Below are 14,496 nucleotides of genomic sequence, written 5' to 3' on the forward strand. Positions count from 1 at the left end.
CTTACCTTCCAAGTTGTATAATTTAAACCATTCAAAATGGTCCATCTTAGGTAATCCAATCTTGGTTTTCCATGATCCCTCATCTTCCTTTCAATTGTTAGATTGACCTTGAAGGAACTTAGCTCTGATACAAATTGTTGGAAACTGGGACACTATTGGGTGGGTGAATTAATAGTGTAACCAAATTATACAAACATTTCCAAATAAACTTTTCAAGATATTTTAAAACCATTCATGTAATAACAACAATCATTATATGAAGGAAGTGTCAAAATAATCATTATTATACATATATGAAACATGTAAAGGCACAATTCTTCTTCTTCATTCCTTCATCCAAGACAATCTATAACTAGATTTTCCATCACTACCATGTAATCTTCTACTTGCAGGTTTCTTAGGCTACCACCTGACAGAAACTACTACTCCCCAATTTACAAGCTACCATTGAAAGGAGCTACTACCTCTAATTTATCATCTTCTACTAAAAGGAGCTACTTGATGTTGATATAGTCTTACTAACACCCGACTTAATTTATTTTCCATCAAAATGAATAAGAAATAAATCCAATTTATCTAAAATCCAAAGGAAATCCTCAAAATTCCCCTTTTATTAAATATTCTACAAGTTAGCCAACCTATTATGAAAATTCAACAGTAGATTAGGTCGGGGTCTTTCATTGATTTATAGTTTAAACAAACCTAGTCAGGGCCAACTACTCCTTATACTAGTTTGGGGTTGGGCCAACTAGCAAAATCTACAAAAATAGAAAGGTCTGACTATGGTTTGAAGCTGACCTTTGGTGCGATTACCAATGAAATAAATTCCCACTCTTACTTGGGGTTGGGGCATGAATTCACTTAAAAACAAATCTTAAACTTCCCTCCAACAACCCAACTACTGTCTTCAACTTGGGTTTTAGGTTGTTTAATGGAATTTAAAGGCTTTTCCTTTGGTCCCCTTTACACATGAATTACTATGTCTAGGTAATTGCAAACAAACCTAATACCAGAACAACTTCTTCACAAAATATTTGAGCTATGACATCTCACCATTGTCAATTAAATTGATTAGAGAGGGATTGGGTTGTAGACTATGCACCTGAAATACAAAGTTGGCTCTTATCCTAGAACTGAAACTTTGATGGAGATCTGAAATAAATATATAACATAAACTTAGAAGAAAATTGAATTAAAATAGAGTATGAGTCACCATATAATAAAAGGACAAAGTCTCTTTGATTAAATCAACACCTTTCTTTCTTCAAAGAATGCACAGAAAACCACACTTACAAACTCACTCACACACTTATATATCTAACTGAACCCTCTCTTAGCTTGTAGAGTCTTTTTTTTAATACAAGATAATAATCAGTTCAGAGCCACTAATTGTGGATTTAAATCCTAATTCTAGAAAATATCCAAAATAATGAAATTGTATATAATATCTCTCAGATACCACTTACAACAAATCTCCTATTTATACAAATACATAATAATTCTAACCAAATACTAGTTTTCCTAAGTATATCAAATAATTAAAATAAATTTAGGAAACCCACTTCTCGTAGTAAACATTTTTTAACCATCATGGTCAAAATGAATTCACTGACAATGATGCTCTTGCATCAAATTCCCAAGGAAATAAAGTCTTCATAAGAGTTTCCATAGTGGTACCATACTTTAAAATCTCTGCCTCTGTCATCCAAGTAGAGTCTTCAATTGGTTGATTCTTCCACTTGCTTAAATAATGATAATATTCCTTGCCTTTAGTTCTTTTCATCAATTTTTGATCCAACACTGCTTTAATATCTTTTGGAACTTCTTTTGGTAGTTGGTTCTCCCATCCACTAGTCCGATTTTTATTACTAACAATTGCATCATTCATAATATCGCCGACTTCTTTGAAAGGATATAAATCATCTACATTGAACATAGATGAAATGCCAATATCTTGAGGGATTTCTATTTCATAAGCATTACAAGGACCAATCTTTTTATAGGTGAAATCCCAATAGCTTGAGGGAGTAAAATTTCCTCTAGATTTTACAAGGACTAATCTTCTTCATTTTGAGCTTATTATATGTTTTTTCTGGAAATATCTCGTTTCTCAAATGTAGCATTACTAACTCACCAATCTAAAAGTATTGTTGTCTCCTCTCCACGTCCACTCGTTGTTTGTATTTGCTACTACTTTCCTGTAGTTGATTCTTCACCTTTTCCTACAACTCTTGCATACTAACTACAAATATTCTTTGGATGCACTTCTAAATTTTTTATTACCCAAATTCCATAATTCATATACACCTCTAGGATGCATTCCATATAAAATTTGAAATGGGCTCATACTTTTACTCTTTTTGGGTGAATAATTATATGCAAATTCAACTTGGGTGAGACTTGATCCCATTGTTTGGCATGATCACTCACCAAACACCTTAGGATATTTACTAATTTTGTTTGGCCATCGATATACAGATGACATGCTAAACAAAATTTAAATTGGTGTCTGGATTCTTCCATGATTTCCTCCAAAAATGGCCCACAAATTTGGTATCCCTGTATGACACAATACTATGAGGCAATCCATGTAGTCTCACAATTTCTTTGAAAAATAGATTTTCCACATTAGTCGCATCAATTGTTTTGGTTCATGGAATAAAATGTGCCATTTTTTAAAATATATGCACAATAACAAAAATAGATTCATTACCTCATTGGGTTCGAGGTAACCCAAGAACAAAGTCCATGGTGATTTAATCCCAAGGCCTATAGGGAATGGGAAATGGTTGATATAACCTAATATCCCGACTTCTTCCTTTCACCTGCTAAAAAATCCTACATCTCTCCACAAATCTCAACATTATCATGCATGCCTAGCCATTAAAAAAATGAATTCAACACAACAAAAGTTTATCTGCTCGAAAATGTCCAACCAATACTACACTATGTTTCTCTTGTATCAAATTATTTCTCATGGAGCATTTTTTAATACAAAGTCTATTTTTTGTAGGCAATAAACCATATTGAATCATATAGCTAGACCTTTGCATTGTATTTGTGCTCATGGGGCTTTTATATGCTACATATGCTTCCCTAAAATCAACATCACTCTCATACATTTCTCTAAGTTTATTCAATAATGTAACATAAAACTGAAATTCCTATAGAATTAAATTAATTATACTTAATTCATCTGCCACTTTACTTGAAGAACCACCGGTGTGCTTATTTTAAAAAGTGAAAATTTGTAAAAAATTCATGCATTTAGGATGTCTCTAACTGAGTTTTGGTTGGTTGTTTATGAATTGTAATGCATGATTGTGAGTAAGTAAAACAAACTCTATAGGCATCAAATAATGCTGCCATTTCTTCAAAGATTGTACAACAACATAAAATTCCATGTTGTATGAGGAGTATTTTTTCTTGGATTCATTTAATTTCTCGTTGTGATTGGAAATCCCTCCTGCCTTAAAACAACTCCAATAGCACTACCGTTGGCATCCGTCTCCACTTCAAATTACTTATGAAAATTAGGCATCACTAAAATTGGTTGTTCAGTGATATTTTTCTTCAACAATTTAAAATTTATTTGCTGCTATAGTCTACTCAAATGTCTAGTTAATTTCCTTAATGCTCTCAATAATTGGTGCACACAAAGTGCTGAAGTTTTTAATAAAGTTTCGATAAAAAATAGCAAGTCCATGAAAACTTCTTACCTCATACAAATTTCATGGAACTCGCCAATTTATAATTTCTTGCACTTTATTTGGATCCATCTTCAGTCCATCTTTAGAAATTACAAAATCCAGATAAACTAACTCCTCTTTCATAAAACTGCACTTCTTTAAATTTATCAACAATTTTTCTTTTTGCAGCGTGCCCAAAACTGATTTTAAATGTTGTAGATGCTCTTCCCTAGTTTTTCTATACAATAAAATATCATCCGAAAAAATGATGAATTTTTCTTGTGAAATTCTTTAAAACTTCATTCATTAATCTCATGAAAGTGTTGGGTGCATTGGTCGGACCGAAGGGCATTGGAAGCAATTCATACAACCCATGAGTTGTTTTAAATCCAATTTTCCACTCATCTCCTTCTCTGATATGAATGTGATGATATCCACTTTTTAAATCAATTTTTGAAATGAATTTTGATTCACTTAAACTGTCAATTAAATCATCAATTTTTGGGAGTGGATATTGATACCTGATGGTAATTTTATTAGTTTCTCTTGAGTTAATACGCATTCTCCTTCCTCCATATTTTTTTGGATTTAATATTGTCGGAACAACAAAGGGACTCAAGCTTTATTTAATAAGACCTTTTTCCAATAATTCTTAAACCTGTCTTTTTACTTCTTCATTTTATTGTGGTGACATTCAATTATTTGTCAAATTAGATCCAAAAATTAAATCAATATGATGGGTGATACTTCTAATAGGAGGAAAATTGCTTGGTAACTCCTCCACAATAATATCAGCAAACTAATCCAAGATTTTTTAATTCCCCTTAACAAATCATCTAAATTTTTGTTGGTAAGAATGACCTATGGTTTCTTAATTAAAGAAAAGTGAAATTATTCTTTCTTTTCTTCCCACAAAAACTCCTTTCCACTCTTAAGAAACACGTTGTGACCTTCCTCTTCTTTGATCTATTCATCTGGTAAAGGTAACAACACATGATTTTTTTCATTATTTTCAAAAGCATAAGTATTTTTTATACCACCATGTATAACCTTCTTTTCAAAGTGACACGGCCTCCCCAATAACACATGGAAAACGTCCACTGGCATTGTTATCACTCTATAATTTCCCTAGGCTGAGGAGAGAAACCGAGAGGTAACCACAAAACCACTTTGAAAGCTCGTATCTAGCCCTTCCAGCTTCAGAGAATGATATCTCTATCTGATTTAGATTTCTATTCAAGATAGTAGGCTAGTTATGAGAGTTTGAGGTGGGATTTTTTAAAGTTTCGGTTGAAAAGTGTAGGGAAAGTCCATTGGGCATGGAGTCATAAAACTGTAGGCAATCAATCACAAATAACAGAGCAGTTGTAATAAGGAAGGATATACAAGATTTTGGATCTTATAGAGTGTCTTTGGAGTGAAAAAGATGAATATGACTAAGGTTCAATTAAATATAGAGCATACTAAGATGAATTCTATATTTAACATCAGACATAAAACATTGATATTGTTTACAAGCCAGAGCAGAGTACAATTAAGTAAATTTGGCCCTTAATCTTCTTGAAACAATAAAGAGAGACAACATATGGAAAACTAAGAGAAAAACAATTTCTCAAGAGAAAATACATCACCAATTGCTTGACACGGGAATCCTGGAACAAAGCTCTATGTATTATTGCAAATTGATCCTTTTCAGTATAATGCACAACTTACATCAATGTACAACCTTTCTTCATACAAGTTCCAACCCAAAAAATTCCAACCTCTATAACATCATATTCTTAGCCTTTTATACTACTTCGGCCAAGGGCCAGATACAATGCATTTCGTCTAGCTAAGTGGATCAAAAGGTGCGTTTGATTGTTTCTAACATAAAAAAACAAGATTTGGGTTAATTATAAGAGAGTGTTAACTCATAAAAACACCTTCATCCTCATCTTCCCGTAATCCTATTGAAAATCACAAACTACCTACCATGATGCCAAAAATCTTGTTAAAAATCCTCTTGATGCCTCATTAGGCCCTACTAAATCAGTTGAAACCATTAAACATGGTGGAGGGAAAAATGATGACTGTAAAGGGTGTTAAGTCATAAAAATAGAGATCAGTACCATTACCTTGATCTTCCGGGGCTAAGCCCTTTAGCTTGGGACAAGGGCCAATTCTTTGAAACATTGCATTATACCGGTCCCAACATAAAACGCATGGGACCACACATATATACATCTAGGCCCTTTATATTGTTGGAGTATCAAAATCGGAGGATTTCATTGTGTGACACTTTATTTATGTGGGGTGTGAAATCTCTAATGTGCCTAACCCCCGGGGCTTGGGTAGAATTTGAATGATCGGGGATTGGGGACTGAAGACTAAAACCCTTTGGCTAGAAAAGGGACCAATTCTTTGAAATTTTTCTTTATAAATGGTTTCACTATATAAGACATAGGACTATGCATATATGTGCCTGGGATCCTTGTGCCAATAGATCTTGGCCCTTTGAACTCTTTGTGACCATGACTTAGCCCCCACATTGGAGCTCCTCTCCCGACAATTCCAATCGACAATCTAACTCGGTGTACACATTTTATTTTCGCCAATTGTGAATGCCGATCAACTTCTGTACTAAGCCCTTGGTCTTGTGACACTTTATGTGACCACATTCCAACCCTTATCAGAGCTCCTCTCCCTACAATTTCCAATCGAAATTTTAAACTTATACTGTGATGTGCCTCAACCTTGCGATTAGATATTGCTGATGCCATCCTTGCCATGTCATCGTCACATCACTACCACCTGTCAGCCTATGAGTGGTGACATGTGTCACCCATTTTTGGCCCCTTCTAACCCTTGAAAATGCTGAATCCACCTACCAAGTGTCCACTATATGACCACGTCAGTCGTCGTGTGGCCCTTATCGGATCCAATCACTGAGTGCCATGCATACCTTTGGGAGGAGAGAGAAAAAGGCTGGTCTGGCCTGATTTTGCGAGAAATTTCTTTGTGAATTTGTTTTATCCTTCCCTGACATTTTAACACTAAATTACTTTTCTAGACAATTTTATCGCATGTCGCAATCCTGGTGATTTCATTGCATATCGCAATCCTGATGATTTCAAAATGTGACAACCACGCCATGGCTTGTAAAACATCGATCGCTGATTGGCCCAACTGTCGAAATGGCCATACAAACTCTGTGATGCGGGATGCGAAGTACTTGGAACCTCCAGGATATGGGATGTGGGGTACCTCTAGGATGCGGGATTTGAACTTTAACTTAGCCTTTTCCTTTGTTATGTGGGTTTTGAAAGAGGATCTTCAACTTGCTCTAAATTTTGACCTAGAAGTCGGTTTGAAGAAATGAATATACCACTAGAAAGCTGCTTTTGAGCACTTCATCATGGAAACACCTACAAGATCATTTTACATAACCTTGACAATAAAAAATCCTTCAAAACCTTAGATTGATTTTGACCACAAGACTTGAAGGATTAAATGATTTCTTAGACATGTAAATCTTTAGTCTATGACACCCAATGACTCATAGGCTAAGTTTCACAAGAAGATTCCAAAAATAAATAACTAGAAATAGATTATAATTACCTATATTTATAGGACCCTAACAGGCATTATATCACAAATATCTTCATATTTATATTTTCCAATCTGAAAATCTACTTTACACTACTCATTAACCAACACTTTGTGTCCTTTTTGTAGCCAAGATACTTTATAAGGATGAGGATGCGTGGTTCTTTTTAAATTTAATTTCTCTACCATTACAACAAAAACTAAATTATCAATGCTTCCTTTATCAGTGACAAGTCTTTAGCACTTACCCTTTGACTTACATATTGTTGGGAGAGGGATCCCCCAAGGGTAGTTTTGGGGCTAAAAGCCCATGTTTAAGTCAATTTTTTTTAATATTATTGTAAATACTCCACATTTTGTGGTCACGAAGCGCGAAGGTATTATGTGTCATAAAGGGTAGTTCTCCCTTAGTTTTGTAAAGTAAAGTTGGTTGTAAGAGATATACCCATGGTCCACGGACCATGGGATTGTATAAAAGGAGCTAAGCTCTAAGTAGTTAGAAGGATTGAAGAAGTAAGAGAGTCATAGCTTTAGAGCAATAAGTCTAAGTATTGGGCCGTAGCATAGGTAGAGGCTATGCAGTTGAGTTTGCAGACCCCTGCATCTGTGTGCGCAGGGTGAACAGGAGTCTATAACACTTGGAAGATATTAATAAAAGGAGTTATTCTACAATTTTTGTGTATTTGTTCTGTTGATGGGTTTGGATATTTTGTGTATGAATTTCCTTTTTTATTATTCTATGTTGTGTGAATGAATACAGTTACATTGAATAATTAAACGTAATTACGAATATCTGATTATGTGGTGAAAAACTTAAATATTTGGTAAAATAAGAAAATCACTTAGGGTAAGTGAGGAATCTGCACGACGCGCTGCCATAGCAGTGCTAAAGTACCTGAGCCCCAGGCTAGGGCTGTGCAAAGGTTCATCGTATACTTTCGTGAAGGTATTGAAAGCCAATATAGAGGGTTTGTCTTACAAGCCCTAGAGCAAGATCACCTACGCGAAGGCAGGGATAGAAGAGATCAACAACATCACAACCATCTCAGGGTGTGGAAACTTGGTTCCAGCATCCCCCCATACTGCTTTGGGTGAGACTTCAGTCCGCACTCCATGGGCTGATGCTGGAAGTGCCAGTAGTGTAGGGATTTGTTTGGCTAAATAACGCTGAACCTGGGTTAGGCCCCCTCAAGCCAACAAATGGTTCTGTTGTCGGAACCGGAATTTGTATAAGATATGTGTGATGTCGTATCACTAGAATCCAACTAAGAAGGAGATTGGAGACTTGTTGGATAGAAATATCCACGAATTCATGGCACAGGAGAGTAGAAACCCATGACTGACAAAGGAATAGTGGTTGGGTCGGTACCTGTATGCAGAGATCCACAAGATCTTTTTCTACTCTTTCCCTATTAAGCAATACGAGTGGGTTGCGAAGCTAGTAGATAGCCAAGGAAGTTGGAAACATGACGGTCCTATTGTGTGGACCCCAGATCTAGTGTGAAGGTTAGAAGCATCAGAGGATAATATCACCCGCATAGTCGATCATTGGCTCAATCATGTCATAGGAGGATTTGTGATTGAATTCACGGTCGACACCTTAGTCAGATATAGCGAGGCGGAGCGATGCTTTTTCAAATGACCGCGTGGTAAGTACCTAAAATCTTTGAATACTTGGATTAAAATGTTGTTGTGCAAAAAATAGGTTATATAGCTACATTGATGTTCAGGACTATGTTAAGCAAAAAAACTTATAGGAATAAAGGAAAAAAGGGTCCGGAGTATAGCCCCTTGATTTCACCTCCGCGAAGAGATGAAGAAGGGATAGAGAAGGTTTCTTTGCGAAGTGATATTCAGTTAATAAGACAAGGATTCCCACGAATACCATCTCCACCCACACCACCTCCAACTTCACCACCATCGCCTCTAACCTCACTCGTACCACCTCCACCTCCATTGCGGTTTAGTGTGGAAAATACAATGAAGTTTCCTTTATTCAAAGGCTTGGGAAATGAGGACCCAGACCAATTTTGGTTCATTGTGAAGGCTGTATGGGAAGCTCAAGGTGATACAGATGATCATATAAAGAAGGTGACACTGGTTAGCACTCTACAAGATTGCGCGCTAACTGTTGGGTGTGGAGCTTGATTATCTTCTGTATTCAAAGGTTTCAGCCGGATGTATACCCCAGGAATACTGTACACCCCTACATGTGGGGGGGATGGGGTCTGGGGGGGTAAATCCCCACCCCAGCTGGAGGTTCTGAGGGCCAGCGGTCCCTTAGAGGGGGTTCGGGGTAGCGCCCCCGAAGCCAAAAAATAGATGTAAAATTGCCTTGTAAAAGTCTAGTAATTTCTAGTCAATCTGGGCCGTTCATTAGGCAGATGATCTAATGGTAGAAGTTATGTTTAGTTTAGGGTTTTTTTCCCTAGAAGGCAACCCCTCGCTATATATGAGGAATTGTATTGCGTTTATGTATATCTGTATTCTGAGTGAGGAAGAGAGAGGCGATTGAGAGCGAAGAGGGTGTTACAGCGGATCTGTTGTAGGTTGTATCTTTTCAGTTTTCTGGATAATATAATAAAAGGACTAACTATTTCTCTATGGATGTAGCCCAAACTGGGTGAACCACGTATATCTGTGTCTCTCTTGTTTTATGCGTTTATATTTCTGCAATATTTTATGTGTTCCATTTCTCTGTAATATATAATTTTCTACCACTAACTTGGTATATTAAGTACTCTAACGATAACCCGAATGTTGGAGTAGCAGACATCCAGGCAACACTAAATAGGGAATTTAGCATGCCTAAATGTTGTGGGGGAAAGTATCCAACTCGGAATGACCCTAACCCACTCTAAGGGTGACAGTTCCTTAGCAACAGCTGAAAGCAAAGCTATCTAAAGTTTCTTCTTTATGACATGCAAGAGATAAAAGGAAGAGATCCACTTACCGATGTCTTGCGCAAATGGTCGATCCAATCTCCTTTGATTGCCGCTTGCTCCCAGCTCCAAGTCTTTTCACGGGCCCAGCTACACGAGATCCTGCAAATAAGACAAGAAAAGGAAACTACAAGAAGCATGCATGCATAACTGATTCAAGGATTAGCATAAATCAAATACGCAAGTAAGACAATACATCATTGAAACACATGCGAATAGAAGAACCTCAAAAGCTTTATTAATATATGGAAGTAAGGTTTAGGCGGTGATACAACCATGAGAGGTCCAATCCAGCATCACCTTCCCGACGGAGAGAAATCTCTTCTTCACCTCCCTCAAGCAATCACCCAATACTCTCAACTGCAAACCAACAGCAATTCTTTGCACTAAATTCCGGCCTCCCAGATCCCATGGGATGAGATCCTTATATAGAGTTTTGGAGTGAAGATAAGTCAGCTTGATGTGTGACTTGTTGTCCTCTTCAACTCCAGTTGTTCTTCAGTCCTTCACTCAGAGTTTCTTCCTTCCACTTGGAGTTTTAGAACCTCTTAACTCATCATTAGGCGAATCTTCTGATCCAAGTGTCAATTTAGAAGCTTCCCGGGCACTGGCACATTGAGAAAAGATTCCTCCACATGTCCAAGTACGCTCAGCGCAGGTAGCCTTTGTCCTACTTACTCTGCAACGCAGGTAGCCTTTTTTGTACCTGCTATGCAGCGCAGATGCCTAGTGGAGCAACTGCAATGATCCAAAACTGACCTGTTTTTGAGTGTTTTTAGTGGAGAACTGAACTGTAGTGCTGTGGTTTGCTGACCTTGTTCCTCTAGGGGTAGGAACAACATGTTTGGGGACTTTGGATCCCTCAGATTATTGACATTTCATGCTCTATGCTGTAAGGCACAAAAATGTCTATAACAGTTGCCCCCTAAAGTATGAGGTCGTTTATCGGGTGAAATGCTTTATTAGGAGGATCCGAAGTTCATTCAATCGTCGGGAGGTGACCTGTAACAAAATACAATACAATACATTATCTTTTCATACTTTCTTTTCATGATCTAGCTGATGCGGGCATTTCCCATGCTCAGCTTTATAAATACGTTTGCTGTACATAAACAGACGATCGTCTGATAATAGACTGATAATTCTCGGCTTTTAATTATCATCCTTTTAGTAGGATGACCATCTGCTGCACATGCCTATGTCTTTATCTCTTGAATATATATCGCAGCTCGGATGGATGAAACTAGATCCGGGGTCTTCAAACTTCCGATCTTCACACTAAGTACAAGTCGATCCATGTGAGAATTTCTTGAAGTCGAACATGGAAAGACATCGCTTGATTACCAGTCAATAATGTAAACCGTTAACAAGCGCGAGAGGAATCACCGATAATGATGATGACCCTCAAGGTACTGTAGCACAATTCACGTGGCGTGAATATAGGATCTGACGTCGAACACCACGCAAAGTCTTCCGGTTGAAGGTCATTAATGTATACCTATCGCCGGAAGTGAGAAACTTGCCATTGGGGCATGCAAGCTTCAAAGTACTGAGGGGGTGTTCCTAGATCAACTTCTCGGATAATGAGCTGATGTCGACAAGAAGTGATCCGTCAAAGGAGGGCCTTAATGAATCCCACATCAGTGACACGGAACGGAGCTAGTGATGATGGTGAAAACGATCTGTGAAATATGATTCAGGGTGGCGGTCATGGAAGGATGAAAGATGATGTATGGTAGTGGATGGGACCCGGTTGACACTTTCTGAATGACATCTCTTGAACATATAACGACACTGATGTGATGGATCGGTAGCATTACCCCATGTATGGATGGTACGGCGAGACCATGGTGAAGGGACCGGTGAATGATAATAACCCAACCCGATATTTACGGAGGCAAAAGTGTCATGTTCAAGAGCGACCTGCTACCATTAAGCTTTGAGGTTCTTCCCAATTTTTCCCCAGTCATTTCTGACCAGTACCTCTTTATTTTTTGACAAGCTTGAGGAGGATAACATATGCTTGATCTATAACCTGCCCTTCGGGCAAGCCCATCGCTATGTTTTTAATGAGCCTAGCGATAGGGAAACTCGTTCTTGTCTAAGGACAAGTTTGTCGCTATCTAATATTTTTAACGAGCCCAGCGACAAAGACAACTCGGTCCTTTTCATTTTTAGAGAGTCTGAAAAGTGTACATAAAGTAGACTCCAAGGGGTCCTTTTTCGTCATCTAATCCCTTAAGTCCGAAAAAGTATAAAACAATACAAAAGGGATGAATGTTCGATATCTTTATCGAGCCGAACTAGACAAGCGCTCGATCTTTTTGTGCAATGATCCCTCAGGTCCAAAAAGATTAAAATCTAGAGGAGGGATAGCTCTTCCGGTCCTTTTAACGAGCTGGAAGGCCAAAACTCGGCAAACTTTTCATATTTTACGAGTCAGTGAAAAGAGCTCAAAGAAGACTCGTCTTTTGAGGAACGAGTGATAAACAGGGATAGCAGCAGATTCCAGGTACAGGTTGGAATTTTCCAATCACGGCAGTATTACAAGGATGGCTAGGTGGAATCACTCTTCGCAGCTGTTCCTCAAAATAGGTAAACAATCAAGTGGATGTGAATGATCGGCCAAATGAAAAGTGGAGGTGACGGTGCACAAACACGACCAAGGCTTTTATGGCTGATGAATTTACGGTCTCAGATGTTTATTTACCGGTACTGGGTTCATTTTTTTTAAAGAGCTTGAATGCGCCAAAACACTGCTCAATCTCATGTTTATTTTTTAACGAGCATGAACTATGCGCTAAAACTGCTCGGTTCTTGCGTTTATTTTTTAACGAGCATGAACTTTGCCAAAACTGCTCGTTTTTACCAGTCATAAAGTAGTAAGGTCTCATGGAAGATTCCTATTTTTTAAGGAGCTTCATCTCCCTACGCTTTGCTCCATATCCTCTCTTTATGCAAGCTGGGTATCGGCCCATCCTACGGGTTAGAGGGGTTAGTCCTACCTAAAACTAAAAAGCCGCCCGCGCTTGCATTCCAAGAAGTTTGCATGCCCCCAGGTATAAGTTGAATTTCAAGGCTACCCCTCAATTTGCAGGTAAAACATTCGTTTTACCGGGAGAGGCCTACCTCTTTCTGGTTACCCAAAGAATGGTTTTATTTGCAGCCGCAAATGAAACTCTTTCTTCGGCGATGTCTATCATTAGGGTACACAAAGATGGTTACAATCTGTGGCAACAACATCGTCTCTATTTTTGGGGGCTGCCCCTACTTATCCTTTAAAACATTTGTTTTAATGGGTGAGGCTGGCCTTTTACCCAAAGCCGGTACCTACTTGCTGCCACAAACGGATCCCCTTCTTTGGTAGAGCCTACCTATTTAGACAAAGGTGAATGACCTTTGTCAAACAAGTAACCTTGACAGAAGAATCCTTTTCCAGAACAACCCCATCCCTAACAGCCCCTTCTGAGAGTCCAACTCTCTCTTTGTCTTCTTGTCCTTCTTCTCCATGAAGATAGCTCAGAGGAAGATTCTCAAAGATGAAGGAGGGGGACGGGGTACGGACTAGTCATATTCTTCCGTGGAAATTCTACTTTACACCTAAGGTTTTTTCTGCCTCCAGAGCAGACCAGGATGCATGCCCCCTGGGCTCCTGCGTTCCTTTCCCGAATCACTCGCATTCATCAGGAAGAAGAACCGGGGGAAGAGACCTTTCTTGATCGAAAAGACCATTGAGGATAGGTATGTGACTACTTGCGATGTGTGATCCCAGAAGTGAAAGTTGGTCTACGAGCTTGACCATTCTTCCTTCGTATGGAAAACACATTATTCGAAAGAGTGAGGAGACTATTGCTTCCATGCAATATATGTAGTCTCGTCCAAGGAGTAGGTTATAATCCAAGGGTCCTTGGACGACCATCAAATTCATCTTGACAGCCTTCCCTTTCAGTGTGATAGGCACATTAGGTAGAATCCCTAATGGTCGACTGGTTCCTCTGTCAAAACCCGAGAGATGCCTTGTCTCGGGCAAAAGCGCCGGGCAACCCAGTGCTTTCCAAGCAATAGAGGACAGGATACTCACATATGCCCCTTCATCAATGATAGTTCCAGCCATCACCATTTTGTATATTTGGACTATAATTCTAAATGGTATGCTGGCTGGTAATCGGGGTCTGCCTAGTTGGTTCCATCAAAGGACACAACTAGGTTGCTTGGTGGTGGGACCGAATATACGGCCGGATATGATCCTGACGATGCTCCTTCCTGCGATAAAGGAG

Source organism: Pinus tabuliformis, chromosome 3_2 (genome assembly GCF_031772625.1).
Source record: "Pinus tabuliformis cultivar Carrire ecotype Pingquan chromosome 3_2, CPIR1, whole genome shotgun sequence".
Classification (NCBI taxonomy): Eukaryota; Viridiplantae; Streptophyta; class Pinopsida; order Pinales; family Pinaceae; genus Pinus; species Pinus tabuliformis.